Source organism: Narcine bancroftii, chromosome 1, assembly GCF_036971445.1.
Source record: "Narcine bancroftii isolate sNarBan1 chromosome 1, sNarBan1.hap1, whole genome shotgun sequence".
In the NCBI taxonomy this organism is placed as follows: Eukaryota; Metazoa; Chordata; class Chondrichthyes; order Torpediniformes; family Narcinidae; genus Narcine; species Narcine bancroftii.
In genome coordinates this window covers 138,907,958-138,928,417 of record NC_091469.1, presented here as the reverse complement: position 1 = coordinate 138,928,417, position 20,460 = coordinate 138,907,958, and the positions used below count along the sequence as shown (strand labels likewise).

Here is a 20,460-nt window from a genome sequence, read left to right as displayed (position 1 = left end):
CTGACCTATGTAAACTCCACAATGAATTAATTAATGTTTCCTCGCTTCACACCCGTAGCCCTCTATTATTTTTGTATCCACGTGCCTGTCCAAGAGTCCTCTAGATGTCATTATTGTGCCAGCCTCCAGCCATGTATTCCAGGTACCCATTGCTCTCTCTGTTTTCTGGAGCAGCTTCTTTGAAGAAAGGGAGCATTTTCTTGAAAGAATTAACATTACTCACATTGAAATAAGAAGGAAGAAAACTTTAATATGCAGTGCACTCCATAAAGTTTGGGACATAGACCTATCTTTTCCTTTATTTGCCCCTGTGCTCCACAGTTTTCATTTTATAATTGAACATGTGATTAAAGTACACATTTCATATTTTATTCAAGGTTATTTCTATATATCCACAGATGATGTTGAAATTACAGCACATAGTTTCCTCATTTCAGGGCACCATAATATTTGGGACATTCGGCTTCACAGGTGTTTGTGATGACTCAGGTATGTTTAATTGCTTCATTGGTGCAGGTATAAGAGGTCTAGGCTTGCTTCTAAAATTAAAATTTAGAAATTAAAATTAAAATTAAAAGTAAAATTTGAAATCTTTCCACGTGAGTAAATACAACAATTTTAAACACTGAACACAGCAATACAAACAGCACATTCCAAAGGGAAGTTAAGGCGAGAAATATTGGCAAAACATCTAAATAATGAGTCAGAATTCACTTGGAAAAATTTCCAAGCTTGAAACCCTGCAAAAGAAAACTCAGTGTTTTTGTGTACGTCACGGAAAAGTAGGCTTCAGTAAATTCTAACCATATGTTATGTCTTTGTGTTACTTGGGAGGCTTCTTAAATAGCTTAGAGATGCAAGATTCAAATAACTTACTGATGTCTTCCACCATCTCAGGAAACTGTTCACAGACACTCATACATACGCCCCACAGTGGTGCACTACAGTTACTACAGCGAGAAGGGTATATTCTTATGTGGTACAAAATTGTTTTCATTATCCCTCCTATATAACATCCCTCTTTCTCAAGATAAAGAAAAAAATTAGTGTTCTTATCACTTTCTTTCTAGTGCAACTTAAATAACTGAACTTGTACACTAGTTTATTTACACAACTACTTTTATATAGTTATCAATATCTCACTGGCAGCAATAGGTTCTTTCACCATCTTGTGGATTTGGCTGCGACCGTTGGGCTCTGAGTTGCTGGTGCACCTGTAGGTGATGTCGCTTGTTGTGCTTCACCTGACAACTGCTGTGTTGATGTCTCATTATTAGTGGTTGTGGTCTCTTCACTTGATACCACACTTGATATTGGTGTTTCAGGCTTTGCTGGTATTAAAGCTTTCTGCTTCAACACATCTTGTGTTGGCCGGATGTGAATTCTGTTCTTCCTCAGCCGATTGCCAGAGTCTGTCTCGACAATGTATGACGTTGGTGTCTCAGCTTCTCTGATGACCTTTGCTGGGGTCCATGTTTTCAACATCGGCTCTTGAATATACACATGCTGCCTTCTTATGAGCTCTGGCAATGTTTGTTTATGTTTGTTACTTCTTCTTGCGTGTCGCCAGTCTTCTTCTGGTTTCCTCCTGGTCTTCTGGAGGATGTATATTGCTTGGCAGAGTTGTTTTGTTTTAAAAATCTCCTGCCTTTTAAAGTTCTCCCAGTCCATAAAGGTGTTGCTTGTAATGACTGAAGAGTGAGGGATGGGTCTTGTTTTGTTTCTCAGCACTTAACTTATGTGTGTTTCACAGTTTGCATTTGTCTTTCAATGAACCCATGACCTTTGGGGTAGTATGGGGATGATGTAGTGATAACAACCCCATACACTGCAGTCAGCTTTCTGAATTCTTGTGATGTGAACTGTGTTCCATCGTCACATATTACTTCCTCAGGTATTCCTTGCTCAGCAAAGTGTGCTCTCATTTCTGAGGTGATAGTTGATGCTCTCAGGTCATTCACCCTTTTGATGAATGGAAACAGAGTAGTGACAGGCTACTATTAAATACCACTCTTGATTCTCAGTGAATAAGTCTGCTCCCACTATGTGCCATGGCCTGGCAGATACTTCTGTAAGAAATAATTTCCTCTTTTTGTTTTGTGTTTCTGTCGATCCATTTGGATATATTTTTCATCTAGATCTCATAATTAACAGAGATCAACTGCAACTCTTGGCAGCTGTCCAGGCCTAGAATTGCTGGTCCATCTGCAACTACTGCAAAGGATGTTCTTTCCCTTATGGCAGCCATTGATCTTAGCTCTGCCGAGCTGCTTGATCATGGGGCCACCATAGGTCGCTAATGTGTCATTTGCTGTTTCCAATGCACTGTCTTTGGGAGACCCTTTTATTATGTTCTCTGGGAACATCTGGCAGTAGAGTCTGAGTGGAAGGACGTTGCTTTGTGAACCAGTATCCAGCTTCATCTTTAGGTTAAATATTGTAGGCTTGTTTTGGATTTTCCTCTGTATTTGGATCCATGTGTGCAACTTGCTTCCTTCTTGCATCTCACCTGACATCTCATTAAGGTATATGATTCTATGTCCATTATCTGGGTGTCAGAGTCCTCATTGTTGTTTCCTTTAATGTGGTGGATTTTCTTCTTGTCTTTTTTCTTCACTGGTGTTTCTTTATACCAGACTTGCACATCTTCACCCAGTGGTTTGCTTTACCACAGGCTCTATATTCAGAACCATATGTGGGGCATTTGTTTCGTTCATCGAAGGGGTGTTGTCTGCCGCACTTCCTGCAGGACTTAAGGTTTGCACTTTTTTGATTGTGTTCTTTATAGCATCAACCCTTCCTTCCCTTTGCTGTGGGTTGGTCTGCATAGATAGGGATTTCATTTGCATCCTCAAGGCTTCAAAGGCTCTGGCTGTGTCTATAGCTTCAGCGAGCTTTAGGCTATTCTTCCCTATAAGATACTTTTACACTTTGGAATGGGTACTCCCCCATGTTAGTTGATCAACTAATCTTTCCTCCATATCCTTAAATCTGCATTTTGCAGCAACAGTTTTTAGTCTAGTGAGGAAGTTATCAACCATTTCATCAGTCTCTTGCATTTAGCCTTGAAATTTTATGATAGTGCCCTTGTAATCCTTAGTATCTATCTTCTATCTCAAAAGGCAGACATGACAGAATAACATCTCACCTAAAAAGTGGCACCTTCAGTTCTCCTTCAGAAAGGGATCGGAGTGAGATTCCAGCTTCTGTGCTTGACCACATGAAAAAGTCATCCTTCACAGTCAGAATAGGTACATCAGAAATTTTCGCTCCATCAATGTCATTAAATCATTTTAATTGAGCATGTGACGACAAATTTTAAATCTTGGACAAAATTTAGAAAGGACATACAGGATTTTGCATTTTGATATCTATAGAGTGGGCACATCTGAAACAGCGATCCAAAGTAAAGATTGAAACAGAATCAATCAAATCTTTCAAAACTAAATTGGGATAGGATTGAAGACTAAATAAAATGATGGGATTGTGGGGTAAGAACAGGGAAATTGAGGGAACATAATTAGTTTCTTCGGGGTCAGTGTTGATTCAATGACTAAAATCCCCGGCCTTCCCCTGCCATGAATGTTCACCCTTTACTTTCTATGAATGCTGCAGGACCTGTTGTGTTTCTCCAGCACATTCGTGTAATTTTCAGTGTGGTAAGTTGTTGCTTGTGGGATCTTGTTCACATTGAAACATAGAGAATGCTGAGAGGCTTGTCCTACTGGACGCAGAGGAGAGCCATCTCCTGGTGAAGGGATCTAGATACAGAAGTCGGAATGTGGAACAGAAACAAAGCAATCGTTTCACCATTTTAGAATAACTTTGCCTAACCCTATCATTTCAAGATAGCAAATTATGTTTGGCCATAGCCTTAAAAATATCTGAGAATTGTGTTGCTTAACACCATCTGAAAGAATTAGACTCACTCTCCATAATCTTTCCTCAGGACCTGCACATATTACTTCTCCAAATATTTATCAAAATTCTATTTGAAGTGTACTGTTGGGTTTGCTTTTACCAACATTTCAAGCAGCACATTCCAGATCACATTAATTCACTACATGTCGGTTACTATTATTTAAATTCATTTTTAATTCAATGTTTTCGTGCCATTTTCTGCGGTAACACCGGTTCTGAGTTCCCACTGTGTAAATGTCTTATGATCAGAGGTTGACTTTAGGTGACCTTGGAGTTAAATTCAAATTGAAATGGAGATGTGTTTTCCTTCATCTGCACCTCTGTAACCAGAAAACACCTTGGAAATAATGTTCAAATAACAGGTATGTTCATGAAATAAAGGCCCTCACATGTAGTATTTAAAGCATAGAGGTCATTCATTTGTTAAATATTTCATGTCAAAAGAAGTCATTAAAATTCATTCTGCTTTAACTTTTCTTAATGATGGGAGAGGTTGAGGGTTGTTGAAGCAGTTTTAATATTTACCTCAGAAGACCTGCATCTCAGTAGATGGAGCAGATGGGAATTCTCTATCTGAACAAAATGACAGCTCTGAAGAATAAAGATGATCAGAGTTGATAAAGACCACAGGGATGTAATTTTCCAACATTCCTTTAACAATAAATTCCAAAAAATTAATAGATGGAAGTACAGCAAATAGATGTTTGACCACCATTAGATGGTACGATGTAATGATTGTGAGGTGGTCTCAACAAGATCCCAAGCCATTGCCGGGCTATCTTCGAACACTGCAGAGATGAAATGGTGCCGTATTGTCCACTTCTGGCTGTCTTTATAGTCCTCAATAGTTGAGGTGCAGCTCATTACATTGGCTCATGAGTGACTGACTTGGATAAAGAAGTGTTTAAGGCCTTCTAGGTGTTCCAGTTTTCAACCCTGCTGAGCCCACTGGCAAGGTCTGTAAGTCACCCTGCCACAACCAAGAATAAAAATAGTGATTTATAATTACATTATCAGGACCAGAGGACTTGAATGACAGAGGGAGGCTTGAGAAGCTAAGGCTGGTGTGTTAGAAGCTAACAGATGATGTCAAACATCTATGTTTATAAAATCTCGCAGGTCTTCTATAAAGTGAATGGTCACCATCTTTTCCCCATCATAGGAGTGTCTAAAACCAAAGAGCAGAGGATTCAGGAGAGAAGGGAAAGATATAAAAGGGACCTGAGGGGATCTTCTTCACACAGAGAGTAGTAGGCATTTGGAACGAGCTGCCAGAGGAAACGTAGATGTGAGTATAATTGCAACATTAAAAAGTCTTTGGACAGGTGCAGAGACAGGAAAGGTTTAGAAGGATATGGGCCCAATGCACACATATAGGACTGAGATAGAGAATTTGTTTGGCATGGAGAAATTATGATAAAGGGTTTGTTTCCATGCTGTATGACTCTTTGAGCACAAGTACTGACTCCCTCTCCCTCCCCCTCTCCCCCCCTCTCTCTCTCCCCCATCACTCTCCCCTCCTCTTCTCTCACCCCCTTATCTCTCTCTCTCTCTCTCTCTCTCTCTCTCTCTCTCTTTCTCTCTCATCTTCATGGGCAGGTTGGCGTTCAAGTTCAAGCACATGCAGTGATGTGAATATTTTGGGCACTCTCTGTATTTCCTTTTGGCTACCCATAGGCTTCCAACAATCTGGTGATTCTCTATCAGCAAGTGTGATCTGCCAGTTGATATTCATGAGTTTAAAGCAGCCATTGCTGTGCTGTGAATCTTCTGACTGTTAATCCTGCTTTTCTTGAGCGAGCCCTTGTTTAGATGAACCTGGAGGTGAATCAGATGCAATAACAGAAAAAAGTTAAGACTAGGAGGGATTATATATTCTTCATTGGAGACAAAAGTATAATTAGGTTAAAATTACTTTAAAATTAGTGTATTTGATGCAGAAAATGCAACATCATTTCTTACTGTGAATTTTCACGTGCCTGGTTTCATCATAAAATTAATTGCTCTGTTTGTTATTCAAAATGTCTGATGGTTTATTTCTCCTACCTGTGAAGTAAAAGCTATGTCAGTTTTAATGACTCCACCACAATAGAATGTATTCCGGGCAAACACATCATTGTCCTTGATAATGCCAATGAGACAGTGAAACAGTTGCGTTATTAAAAACCCATCTTACTAATTAGTTATAGGAAATATCTTGAAGGTACCAAATGTCATGAATAACCGAGGAAAGGAGTTTGGAATTTTTTTAAAAATGAGCATTTACTGAAGAGGTCACACACATCTTCACTTGTTTCCTGACGCTGAAAGGACAGATGGCTAAAAATCAATTTTGGATTACCAGGAAAGTCGCAATATTGAGAATAGCAAGGTAAATCCAATCTTCAATGTAAGGTTTGATGCACATGTTGGAGCACATAGAGTCCTTTTATAATATGCATTGCTGCAGATTATCACTAATTGAATTGATTTTCATTAGGTAATCCATTTCATGAGTCCATTTTAACTATGGGAGAGTTACGAGTGAGGGCAGCAATGCATCTGAAAAACACTCAGGGGCACAACTTTCAGCCAAGGACGTTTTCTACAGATTTCTACAGAGGTGTGGTGGAAAGTATGCTGACTGGCTGCTTCAAGATCTGGTATGGGGACACCAATACACCTGAGCTTAAATAAAGCCCTCCCAAAGGTAATGGTAACAGCCCAGGACATCACAAGAAAAACCCTTCCCACTATTGAGTACTTCTACAGGGAATGCTGTGTTGGAGGGCACCAGCAATCATCAAAGACCCACACCACCCAACACATGCTTTGTTCTGGCTGCTGCCATCAGGAAAGAGGTATCGGTACCACAAGACTTGTACCACCAGGTTCAGGAACAGCTGCTTCCCCTCCACCATCAGACTCCTTAACGACAAAGTCAATTAGAGACTCATTTAAGGACTCTTACTTGTGCACTTTATTGATTTTTTTTGTTCTCTCTGTATTGCACAGTCAGTTTGTTTATGTTCATTATCTGTTTACACTTAGTCTAGTTATTTACATGTTTACACTGTGCACAGTTTATTTTTGCAACCAATTAATGGTAATTCTGCCACACCCACAGGAGAAAAAAGAATCTCAGGGTTTAATGTGATGTCATGTATGTGTCATGATAATGAATATGTATGAGATGTACCGGAAGTCACGTGGTATGAGAGAGAGAGATAAGAACACAAGCAGGAGAAAAAAGGAAACGGGAAAATAAAGCCACTGAGAAGTTTACCTGATAAAACTTGTGTTTAATGTTTTATTAACTTCACATTTCGGGCCACAAATGTGACATTGGCGACAAGGATGAAAGAAGCTTGAAGAAAATTAAAGACTAAACAAGATTACAGAGGATTACAGACAACTTCAAGGTGATAAGAATTTTCGCTTTGACTCAGTACTTTTGGGGCTGGAATATTTCCTCATGGCTGGTGCAGACGGTAACTTTCTAACACATAGTGGAATTGCTCATTTTGACCCAACGGGTGATGCAAGCACTGTAAGTGTGAAGTGGAAGGCATGGCTGGAAGAATTTGAATCCTACGCCGACAGTCGTGGCCTATTTCTAGATACCGGTACAGTTGAACAAAAAGCGCAGAGGAGGGCGTTACTTCTTTTCACTGCTGGACCCGCAGTTCAGGAAACATTTAAGACAATTTTGAATACTGGAAGAAAGGATGAGTAACGGGAAGCGGTAGATGTATTAAATGCACACTATGTAGTGACACCGAATGCTACATTTCAACGCCATTTGGTTCGGAGAACGAGACAAGAAGATGGCCAGACAATTGCTCAGTACGTGACGAGACTACGCCAGCTAGCTGTTGGATGCAATTACATGCCAGCTGATTTGGACAACCAATTACTGGATCAAGTCGTACAGCACTGCAGATCAGATAAACTCAGAAGACGTCTACTGGAAAGAGGGAGTGAGTTGGAACTCACCGATGCTTTAACCATTACTGCTGCATTAGAGGCTGTTGAAGGGCAATTTCTTACCATGACCCTGAAAGACAACTCAAGCCAGCAAATTAAGAGGCTCTCACATCGCCATAATCAGCCAAGATATACGTTGACACAGGACGTGGAGTGTTATCGATGTGGAAACCGAGGTCACTTTGGAAAAGACCCATATTGCCCGGCCAAAGGAAAAGTTTGCAGAAAGTGTGGAGGTAAGGACCACTTTGCAAAGAAGTGCAAAAGCAAGTCCAATGCAGACCAGAAGAGGAAGAGTACAACTTCCAAAGGCAAAGCCTGGGGGAAAGGAAAGAATCCTGGAAAGAAAGATACCATTCGCCAGATAGACGGTGACGATGATGAAACCCAGGAGGAACAGAGTTGTTACCAATTTACGTTGAATGAAGTACATCATGAGAAGGTCCCAGTGATCATTGGTGGAGTGACAGTGCAGGTCATTGTAGACTCAGGCAGTGACAGTAATGTGATTGATCGACATTTATGGGAGAAGTTGAAAAGGAAAAAGATCATCTGTACCTCAAAGAAGTGTTCCAAGAAACTGTATCCATACACAGCAACCAAGCCATTGCAGACCATTGGATGTCTTACTGCAACTGTTGAAGCTGGAGATAAGTACACCGAAGCAGAGTTTATGGTCATAGAAGAGAGGGGAGAACCATTGCTGAGTAGAAGCACAGCACAAGACCTGGCAATACTTCATGTTGGAGCTTGTGTCAATTCAATTCAGTCATATGAGGATATGAAGCATGAATTCCTCGCAGTCTTCCAAGGAGTAGGAAAGCTGAAAGGTCGACAATTGAAGCTAGCGGTAGATGAAACGGTCAAACCCAAGGCACAACCAATGCACCGAACTCCGTTTGGACTTCGTGGGAAAGTCAAAGCCAAAATTAAAGAATTGATCGAACAAGACATTATTGAACCGGTGGAACATTCGACACAATGGGTCAGTCCCGTAGTGATTGTGCCCAAACCAAAGGGTGACATAAGACTATGTGTTGACATGAGAATGGCCAATGAAGCTATAATTAGAGAACGACACCCTATACCAACAGTGGAGGAAGTACTTCAAGAACTAACTACCAGCAAGGTATTCTCAAAAATTGATCTGAAATGGGGCTATCATCAATTAGAGCTGGATCCAGGTTCCCGAGATGTAACAACATTTGTGACTCACTGTGGATTGTATCGTTACAAGAGACTATCATTTGGAATTAATGCAGCTTCGGAGATCTACCAGTATGAAATCCTTCGAGTGATTCAAGGCATTCCTGGAGTTGCCAACATTTCTGACGACATCATAGTCCATGCACCAACGAAGGAAGAGCATGACAAACGGTTGAGGCGTGTACTATCTAGACTATAGGAGGCAGGCCTTACCGTGAATGGAAACAAGTGCCAGTTCGGTGTGTCAGAAATGGACTTCATGGGACACAGACTTACAAGGGAAGGACTAAACCCTGCAGAGGCCAAGGTGAAAGCTATTGCAGAGGCACGTGCACCTCAGAACGCAACAGAGGTGAGGAGTTTCCTGGGATTGGTCAATTTTTGTGCAAAGTTAATTCCTAATTTCGCTACAGTGGCAGAACCACTAAGGAAACTAACCAGGAAAGGTGTACCATTTCATTTTGGATCTGAGCAGAAGAAAGCGTTCACAGCGCTGAAGCAAAGCCTGACAGATGCAAAAACTCTTGGATATTACGATCCGGCGGCATCAACCAAAGTCATAGCGGATGCCAGCCCGGTTGGTTTAGGAGCCGTGTTGGTCCAGATGCATGATGGAGGACCAAGAATCATTGCCTATGCCAGCAGATCGTTATCAGTTGTGGAAAGAAGATACTCTCAGACAGAGAAAGATGCACTCGGACTTGTATGGGCCTGTGAGAGGTTCCATGCATATTTATACAGCATTGAATTTGAACTCATCACAGATCATAAGCCATTAGAGGTGATCTATGCACCTAGATCTAAACCATCTGCCAGAATAGAGAGATGGGTACTCAGACTACAACCCTACAAATATAAAGTAATCCACATTGCAGGGAAAACAAACACTGCAGATCCGCTGTCCAGATTGGTGAAGGATGGTGGTCCACAATCCAAGTCAGAATTGGGAACAGAAACAGAGAGCTTTGTACGCTTCGTAGCTATTCAGTCGACACCGAAAGCTGTGACTACGAAGGAGGTTGAGAGAGAATCCGAATGTGATCCAGAACTCAGGGAAGTAAGAGAATGCATACAGAGTGGACAATGGGACAAGTGTACTCACAAGGCTTACATTCCCATTAGAGACGAACTTTGTTGCATCGGATAGTGTGTATTGAGAGGTTGCAGATTGGTGATACCGCAAAGATTGAGACCGAAGATCGTATCCTTAGCGCATGAAGGACACCTAGGTATTGTTGGTACCAAGCAAAACCTCAAAACCAAGATATGGTGGCCAGGTTGCGATAAAGACGCAGAGAAATTTGTAAAAACTTGTCATGGATGTCAAATCACAAGTAGGAGTAATCCGCCAGAACCGATCCGGAGTACGCAACTTCCGACAGGACCATGGATCGACGTAGCTGTTGATTTTCTTGGACCTTTACCGACGGGTGAATCAATTATGGTAGTGATAGATTACTACAGCAGATACTATGAGTACGTGGTGTTGAAGTCCACAACCACTGAAAAAACAATACAAGCATTAGCAGAGATATTCACAAGATATGGATTACCTGTTACATTATACTCTGACAATGGTCCACAATTCATTTCAGAGACATTTGCGGAATACATGAGGACCACAGGTATCCACCATCATAAAGTAACTTTGAAATGGCCGCAAGCCAATGGAGAAGTAGAGAGACAAATTCAGTCCATTGAAAAACAATTGAGGATTGCACACGCTGAAGGACAAAATTGGCGAGAAGCATTGCTATCTTATGTGGCTGTCTATCGAGCAACGCCTCATGAAACCACTGGAAAAAGTCCTGCAGAAGCATTTTTTGGGAGAAAAATCCACACAAAAATGCCAGAAATAAAGGAAATCCGAGAAGACCAGGAGATGAGGGACCACGACGCTGAAAAGAAAGGTGCAGCAAAGCTGTACACAGATTCGAAACGTGGAGCCAAGTACTCAGACATCATGCCAGGAGATAATGTTCTAGTGAGGCATGAAACTGGTGGTAAGCTAGACACACCTTACTACCATCAACCCTATACTGTCGTATCCAGAAGTGGCAGTATGGTGACAGTCAAGTCTCCGACTGGAGTCCTGTATAAGAGAAATGTATCAGGTGTAAAAAGGTACCAGTCCAGAGATACATCGAGCGAAGAGGTTGAAAGGCCAATACGAGATGCTGAAACTGAGAGATCTGATGATGTTCCAGAAGCAGTTACCAGCACTCCTGATGAAGTGACTATAGCACCAGAAACACCCGAAGCCGTGGTGAGCAGTATTGCCGACGCTGAGAGTGAACAACCGAGAAGCGACGACAATATCGCAGGCAGGCCGAAACGAAACCGCAAAGCGCCCAAACGATATGAAGACTTTGTGCCATAGTTTTAATAAGAACTTTGGGACAGTATTTAATCTTATATCATAAAGTGCATGTATGAGTGCAGTAGGAAGTAAACTTTATGTAGTTGAGTTATAGTATTACCATTAGTTACGATGTTTGTATGTTTCCGAGGGATATTGGTAAGTGAAGGTAAAGTTTATTTCTGATTAAAGGAGGGATGTCATGATAATGAATATGTATGAGATGTACCGGAAGTCACGTGGTATGAGAGAGAGAGATAAGAGCACAAGCAGGAGAACAAAGGAAACGGGAAAATAAAGCCACTGAGAAGTTTACCTGATAAAACTTGTGTTTAATATTTTATTAACTTCACATTTCGGGCCACAAATGTGACAGTATGTACTCTGACAATAAATAAATCTGATATCTGATTTTAATACCCATGCCTCATTTAGACCATAGAACATAGACACCGACAGCACAGTACAGATCCTTCAACCCAGTGTTATGCCCACCTATCCTAGTCTAACAACTGCCTAGAATTTCCCTACTGCATAACCTTCCATTTGTTCAGTTATTTATACCTATATAATAATCTTCTAAAAGATCCTATTATACCTGCATCCACCACCATCACTAGCAGTGCATTCAATGGACCACCTCTCTCTGTGAAAAATGTCCATCCTTCTTTATTTACTCCAAAGCCCCTTAAAACCATGTCCCCTCATGTTAGGCATTTTAGCCCTGGGGAAAAGCCTCTGGCCATCCATGCAATCAATGTCTCTCATTATCAAGTCATCCCTAATCTTTTGTCACTCCAAGTTCACTCAACCTATCCTTGTAAGACTTGTTCTCTGATCCAGGCAGCACCCTTGAGAACATGCACATTCTTCCTGTAAAGAAGTGAACAGAAATGTATATGATATTCCAAATGTAGTCTAAGGTCTTACATAGCTGCAACTCTGCCACGATGATACTTTCCAATTCCCATTTTCCCATTAAAAATACGAGATTGTATTCAATGGAGACTCATCACCATGATGAAGGACTCAAGGCCAAAACTTTGGTTATGTATCTTTATCCTTGTTATATAAAGTACACTGTTTGACCTGCTGAGTTTCTCCAGCATTGGGTTTTTACTTCAATCCTAGTGTCTGCAGACCTTCATGCCAATGGTTTGCTGCCTGCTTATATTTCCCGTGTGCTTCTGTTATTTTTGAAGGTACCATGGCAGCGTTCTACAACTAGCCTGACCCTTAACAGTTAATTGTCTGTCAGATTAATATTGCATCCCACCCCAGGTCCAAATTCTCTCTTTTGACCTCTTTGTCCAGAGAAGATGACACAAGCTTGAGGAACATTATATATTTTTTTAAACTTCCAGCCTTCCAGAGGAAATAAAGTCAACATTTTCTGAAAATCAAGGAACTCAGGGTGTCAAAGCATGGGTCAAAATGGTCAGAAAACATTTCAAGTCAAGACCCTGTGTTATTCCAGTAGCTGCATTTTTCATATTTCTTCATGTTCAGATAATCAGTCTCTTCAATTTGAGCCCCATACACTCATGGAAGAATTAAAAATGTAAAATTTAGACATACTGCATGATGAAAGGCTCGCCTGGCCCATGGGTCCATGCCGTACAAATACTCCAATTAACCTAAACCCTTCATTTGCTCTGAAGGGTGGGAAGAAACCAGATCATTCAGAGGAAGCCCATTAAGACACGGGGAGAACATGCAAACTCCTTACAGTCAGTGGTGGATTCGAACCAAGGTCGCTGGCATTGTAATACAATTGAGCTACTTGCAGTACTAATCGTGTGGCCCATGGGCACAAAAAGCGGCAGGATGATATTTGTAAAATGCCTGGATATGTCTCACAATTTCAGTATTTGTTTCTTTTTCTCTCACTCCTCTTCAGTACATCAGGTCTTATTTGCCTCGTTACACCATACATGGAGAAGGGTTCAGAGAACAATGGCGTGAAGCAAGGCTGTGTTCTCGCACCAACCCTCTTTTCAATCTTCTTCAGCATGATGCTGAACCAAGCCATGAAAGACCACAACAATGAAGACGCTGTTTACATCCGGTACCGCACGGATGGCAGTCTCTTCAATCTGAGGCGCCTGCAAGCTCACACCAAGACACAAGAGAAACTTGTCCGTGAACTACTCTTTGCAGATGATGCCGCTTTAGTTGCCCATTCAGAGCCAGCTCTTCAGCGCTTGACGTCCTGCTTTGCGGAAACTGCCAAAATGTTTGGCCTGGAAGTCAGCCTGAAGAAAACTGAGGTCCTCCATCAGCCAGCTCCCCACCATGACTACCAGCCCCCCCACATCTCCATCGGGCACACAAAACTCAAAACGGTCAACCAGTTTACCTATCTCGGCTGCACCATTTCATCAGATGCAAGGATCGACAATGAGATAGACAACAGACTCGCCAAGGCAAATAGCGCCTTTGGAAGACTACACAAAAGAGTCTGGAAAAACAACCAACTGAAAAACCTCACAAAGATAAGCGTATACAGAGCCGTTGTCATACCCACACTCCTGTTCGGCTCCGAATCATGGGTCCTCTACCGGCACCACCTACGGCTCCTAGAACGCTTCCACCAGCGTTGTCTCCGCTCCATCCTCAACATCCATTGGAGCGCTCACACCCCTAACGTCGAGGTACTCGAGATGGCAGAGGTCGACAGCATCGAGTCCACGCTGCTGAAGATCCAGCTGCGCTGGATGGGTCACGTCTCCAGAATGGAGGATCATCGCCTTCCCAAGATCGTATTATATGGCGAGCTCTCCACTGGCCACCGTGACAGAGGTGCACCAAAGAAAAGGTACAAGGACTGCCTAAAGAAATCTCTTGGTGCCTGCCACATTGACCACCGCCAGTGGGCTGATAACGCCTCAAACCGTGCATCTTGGCGCCTCACAGTTTGGCGGGCAGCAGCCTCCTTTGAAGAAGACCGCAGAGCCCACCTCACTGACAAAAGGCAAAGGAAGAAAAACCCAACACCCAACCCCAACCAACCAATTTTCCCTTGCAACCGCTGCAATCGTGTCTGCCTGTCCCGCATCGGACTGGTCAGCCACAAACGAGCCTGCAGCTGACATGGACTTTTTACCCCCTCCATAAATCTTCGTCCGCGAAGCCAAGCCAAAGACACCATACATATGCCTGCCCCTCTCTCCTCCAGTCTGCAACCCCATCATTTGTGTCAAACAGTCTCTCCTGGTTTCCTTCCCAACGCAGGTCCTGAGTAAGCAAAAATTATATGGGCCATGCTCAGCAGATCAGGCAGCTTCTGTGAGGAGAGAATGAACGTTAATCCTATCAGATGAGTATCTCTCTTCAGAACAGATCCCAGATCCATCTAATACAAACCTACTCAATGAATTACAGCCCTCACAACACAGCATGAAAGCCTAAGGAACAGTGTTTCATCGTCTGATGTGGAATGTTGCAACCCTCAAGAAAGAGCATGAAACCTGAAGGAGATTCAACACCTGCCCTTTGACTTTGTTACGGGTTATGTTATAATTTATATTATATATAAATATGTCTTTAAAAGCAATAGATTGTGGGGTTCTGTGAAGGTCACTTCGCAAGTAGAGTAACAAAATACATCTCATTTAAAATGCAGGAGCTTAGCTGAAGCTAGACCTGCAGGCACCAGTGATTTTTGCAGAGACAATGGAACTGCTTTGGAAAGAATTTCAAAAGCAGGTGCAAATGAAAACTCCTGATCAAGTGCTGATAAAGATCTTTCAAGGATTGGGTTTGGAGCCTTGAGAGGAGATTTGGTTTTCGCAAAGAGGGAGGGGGAGGGGAGAGAGAGAGAGAGAGAGAGAGAGAGAGAGAGAGAGAGAGAGAGAGAGGTTTTGAGGCTGCAACATGGAAAGCTGGCAGCTTGTTGAAACCCCCATTTTAAAGGCAAGTTGTGAGATGTGAGTTCAGCCTGTTAAAAACTCTTGTGGTCCTTACAAGAGGAAATGACTGTGGTGGTGACCTGGAAGAAGAGGTTATCATTTGGAAAACCCATGATTGGCAAGTGTCTTCGGCAAGACACTGAAGTGGCTGATTGGAGAAAATCAGTTTGTTTGTGTTCAACGAGTAACAAATAACTCTCTGAAACCAAAAAGAATCTTCCTGAGTGGTAACCATTTAACTTTAAGCACTAGAGCCAGGTGAAAATAGATAAATGTCAAATTCTGTGCACAGTATAAGAATTGCCTAATACTTGGAGAATTGAGGTTAATGATTGGATAGTTTAAGCAAAAACCTTTTCTGAACACATTACATGAACGAGCGCTTAGAATTAGAAGGGGATTAAGTTAAGATGATACTAATAAGTAAAAATTTGATCCTGTTTCTATCTTTAAGAGAATTAAAAGCAACTTTTGTTTAAGTAACCATTTGTGTTGGTGAATTTCAACTGATGCTGTGTTTTGGGGTCCTCTGAGCTTGTAGCAATTTTTTCTTTTCTAACCATCCCAGAACCTAAGCACTCCTTTGTTGTGAAGCACTGATTTATTTGTACTTCTTTGAATTCACCGTTCTGCAGTCAGCACCCAAAATATGTTCTCCCCTGCGGTGGAGAAACCAGACACAGATTGAGAGACTGCTTTATTATTATTTATAAATCAGATTTTTACATCAGATGATTATATAAATGGCAAGTAGAATGCTGGGCTTCCATTGAACCATAGAATGCTACTGCACAAAAAACAGGCCATTCAGCCTGGCTAGTGTGTGCTAACTATTATCTCCCTAGTCCCACTGATCTACTCTCATTCCATAACCTTCCAGGCCTCTCCCATCCATGTATCTATCCAATTAATTCATAAAACACATGATCAAGCCCGCAGTCACATCAGATTAGAGCTCATTCCACACTCCCACCACCCTCTGAGTGAAGAACTTCCCTCTAATGTTCCCCTTAAATCTTTCCCCCTTCATCTTAAAACTATGACCTCTTGTATTTATCTCCCCCAATCTAAATGGAAAAAGCCTATTCACATCCATTCTGTCTATACCTCTCATAATCTTGTAAACCTCTATCAAATCTCCCCTCATTCTTCTTCACTCCAAGGAATAAAGTCCAAACCTGTTTAATCTTTCCCTGTAACTCAACTCCTGAAGAGCCGATGACATTACTAGAGGGATTGAATTTTGGTGCAGGGAGGTTATGCTGCAATTGTACAAGGTACTGGTGAGGCTGCATGCAGTTCTGGTCTACTTACTTGAATGACATACTAGCTTTGGGGAGGCTGTGAAGAGGGGGTTTACCAGATTGATTCCAGAGATGAGGGGGTTTAGCCTATAAGGAGAGATTGAGGAATCTGGAACTGTACTCGCTGGAATTTAGAAAAATGAGAGAGGACATTTTAAACCCATATAAAATTATGAAGGTCAGCGTCAAGATAGAGGGAGGTAAGTTGTTTCTACTCGTGGGGAAGACCAGAACTGGTGGACATTTGATTCAAGGCAGTTGGACGGAGATAGGGAGGATCTGCTTTTCCCAGATGGTTGTGAATCTATGGAATTTGCTGTCCATTGAAGCAGTGGAAGCCATCTCCGTAAATATATTGGATAGATTTTTACATAGCAGGGGAATTAAGGGATATGGGAAAAATGGGAGATGAACCTATCATCAGATCAGCCATGATCTCATGGAATGGCAGAACAGGCTCTATGGGCCAGATGGCCTACTCCTGCTCCTATTTCTTATGTTACTTCTGTTCAGTCTGCAAGGGTGACCTTGAACATCTGGTTGTCTATCACATCATTTCTATATCACATCTCTACCATGACGTATCTACCATTGGTTCCCACAATGAGGTTCAACATACAGTAAATCCAAGGAACTGCACCTTACTTTCTAACTATGTTGCAGCCTTTAGACTCAAAAGTGACATCAACAAACATCAGTTTACATTAAAGCTGGCAAGATCATCTGAAATGTTAATTCTGTTTCTCTCTCCACAGATATCTGACCTGTTGAGTGGTACCAGCTTGCCATGATTTTATTTCCAATTTCCAGCATCAACACTTTCTTCCAGCAATTTTAATCTCACATTCTAGTATTAGTGTTTTATCTTTCCTTTTTTTTTCCATTTCTCTCTTCTGTTCTCATTCATCTTCCACTTATATTTCATTTGTAAATATAAGGCTTCCCCATCCTAATAAAAGAAAAAAATAGAAGGTTACGAGGTAGGAAGGATCTAGTCCTTATTTTATTGGTAGGAATATATAAGTCGGGACAACATTGAGGGTTGAAGGGCCTGTACTGTGCTGTAATGTTCCATGTTCTGTGTTCTATCCTCTTTCAATGAGCTTCGCTGCTACTCATGTCATTCCGAATCAGAATCAAATGTATTGTCATGAACAAGTCACAAATTTCAGTGTTTGTGGCACCATCACCAGTGCAAACATTCTTATAAACCACATAACAACAATAAATAATAGATATATTTGATTTATTTTTAAACATAGTGCATGAAAGGTAAGACAGTGTCTTTGATTCATTGATCATTGATCGTTGAAGAATCTCTTGGCAGCAGGGAAGCCACTGAATGCTCATCTTTAGGCTCCTGTACCTTTTCACCAGTAGTAGTAGTGAAGTGACCTGAGTGGTGTGGGTTTTTGAGGATAGAGGCTGTTTTTTTTTTAAGACATTACCTTGATGGAGTGAAGTCTGGTGCCTGTGATGTCTCAGGCCGAGTTAACAACCTGATGGATTTCTCTTTGTCTGCAAAGTATCACAGATATTCTTATGTTCTCCCCAACCTTTTAACCTTTCCATAAACTGAACCATGTTTCATTTCAAAAATGTCTCTATCGTAATGAGAGGTCATTAATCTGAAACACTATCTCTATTTATCCCCCTGCAGATATTGCCTGATCCACTGAATATTTACAGCATATTTAGTTAGTTCATGCTTCTGTAAAATAACATGGTAAGGAAAGAGAAATAACTCTACACAGCTCAAGCATAATTGATGATAAGAAATTAACCTACATATCATGCAAATGGTAACCACTCAATAATATCCCCACATCAAGTGCAGCAGTGCAAAGGTTTACTGCCTTACTGGAACTTCAACCATTGACAGCCATTCCAAAATCATCCTATACTGGATGGCAGGGTTAATGTAGAAGTTAGTGCAATGCTATTACAGCATTGTACATTCTCCTCACATCTACATGCGTCTACATGGGTTTCCTCCAGATGCTCCAGCTTCCTGTCACCCTTCAAAAATGTACAGGGTTTGTAGTTTGTAGGTTAATTGGTATATTGGGGGGGGGGGGGGGGGAGGTGGGCACAGGCTCATGGCCCATAAGGACATGTTAATGTGCTGTATGCATAAATTTAATATGTTAGGTTGCTTTTTCCTTTGAGACATAAAACAAGTACACTAACTGAATTATTAGTGTCAAGATCAACGAAGACAGCTATAAATGTATTAGCAATGTGAAAATTGCTGTTGTCTGATCAAAGATGTACGAAAAACAGTGGTCATTAACAATGAGCTACTGAGGCTCAAGGTAGCTATAGCTACCCTACAAGAAACATATTTGGCAGATTCAGGTGTACTGAAGGAAAAAGTACTGCACATTTTTCTGGCAATGAAAGAACAAAGACAAGCCCTGCGAACATGGAGTGGGTTTTGTTATTATTAATCTCTTGTTGCAAACTGTGAAGCCACCAGAAAATATATCAGAATGACTTATGACTCTCCGTCTACACACCAGTCATGGCCCAGTGTCTCTCATCAGTGTGTATGCCCTACCTTGAACTCAACCCCTGAGGTTAAAGATATGTTCTATGACAAATTGGAAGCTGTTGTCAGGAATATTCCCAGTAATGAGCACCTCATTCTCCTTGGTGACTTCAATGCCAGAGTGGGGGCCAATAATGAGTCTTGGCCATTTTGCCTTGGCCACTTTGGAATTTGTGAAATAACTGACAATGGACGTCTCTTGGAGTTCTTGTCCTAACATGCCCTGTGTGTAACTAACACTTACTTTCAGACCAAGTCGCAGGACAAGGTATCATGGCAATATCCACTGTCTAAACATTGGCACGAACTAGACATGATCATTATCAGGCACTCTTTCATTTACTCGACTAATAACCCACTCATACCACAGTGATACAGTATTCTGCATGATCACACTACATCTGAAGAAAATCCACCACTCCAAACAAACTGGAAAACCTTGCATCAATACAACAGAGATGAAACAGCCAGAAAAGGTTGATCAGTTTGCCAAATCAGTACAAGTTGCTATGACAATCTCCTCAAAACGAGATACTGCAACAGAACAATGGTTTGTGACACCATCCATGAATCAGCACTGCCTATCTTTAGAAGAAAGGCAACTAAGACCTGTGACTGGTTGGAGGCAAAGTCCACCATCATGACTCCTGTAATCGAAGCCAAGAGTGCAGCTCTCACAGAGTACAAGTGCTCACCATCCGACCAAACACTTGAGGTCTTTAGGGCTGCTAGAAGCAAAGTGCAACAGATTGCAAAGCAGTGCACAAATGAGTAACTGGCTCCAGCTTTGTGATGACATCCAGACAGCAGCTATGACAGGCAACATCAGATCGATGTATAATGTTATAACCATGTATCCATTTACGGCACAGAAACGGGCCAGTTTGGGCCTACTAGTCGGTGTGGAACATCATCTTCCACTTAGTCCCACTGATCTGCATTTTGCCCATAACCCTCCACATCTCTCCCGTCCACATACCTATTCAACCAATCCTTGAATATTAGCATCAATCTCACTTCTACCACCACTGCCGTAAGTTAATTCCATACCCCCACCACCCTCTGCATGAATATATTTCCCCTTATGTTTCCCATAAACTTTTCCCCTTTTACTCTCAATCCATTCCCTCTTGTTTGAATCTCCGCTACTCTCAGTGGAAAAAGCCTGTCCATGTTGACTCTATCCATCCCTCTTATAATTTTGAAATCCTCTATCAAAGCATCCTTCAACCTTCTGCACTC

At 41.6% G+C, this 20,460-nt stretch overlaps 1 long non-coding RNA gene across 4 annotated transcripts; it reads right to left on the bottom strand.

Moving 5' to 3' along the window:
• Positions 1-295: 295 nt before the first annotated feature.
• On the bottom strand, positions 296-19,709 carry LOC138764590 (uncharacterized). 4 transcript variants are annotated; one of them, XR_011358210.1, is made up of 7 exons: positions 19,463-19,709; positions 18,116-18,185; positions 17,432-17,616; positions 5,454-5,739; positions 4,447-4,891; positions 3,149-3,234; positions 296-539 (listed from the first exon to the last, which is right to left on the bottom strand). It is a non-coding gene; the product is annotated as an uncharacterized lncRNA (long non-coding RNA). The 4 variants fall into 4 exon arrangements; XR_011358209.1 differs by lacking the exon at positions 18,116-18,185; XR_011358223.1 differs by lacking the exon at positions 18,116-18,185 and having other exon boundaries at positions 3,149-3,211.
• Between the last annotated feature and the right edge of the window lie 751 nt (positions 19,710-20,460).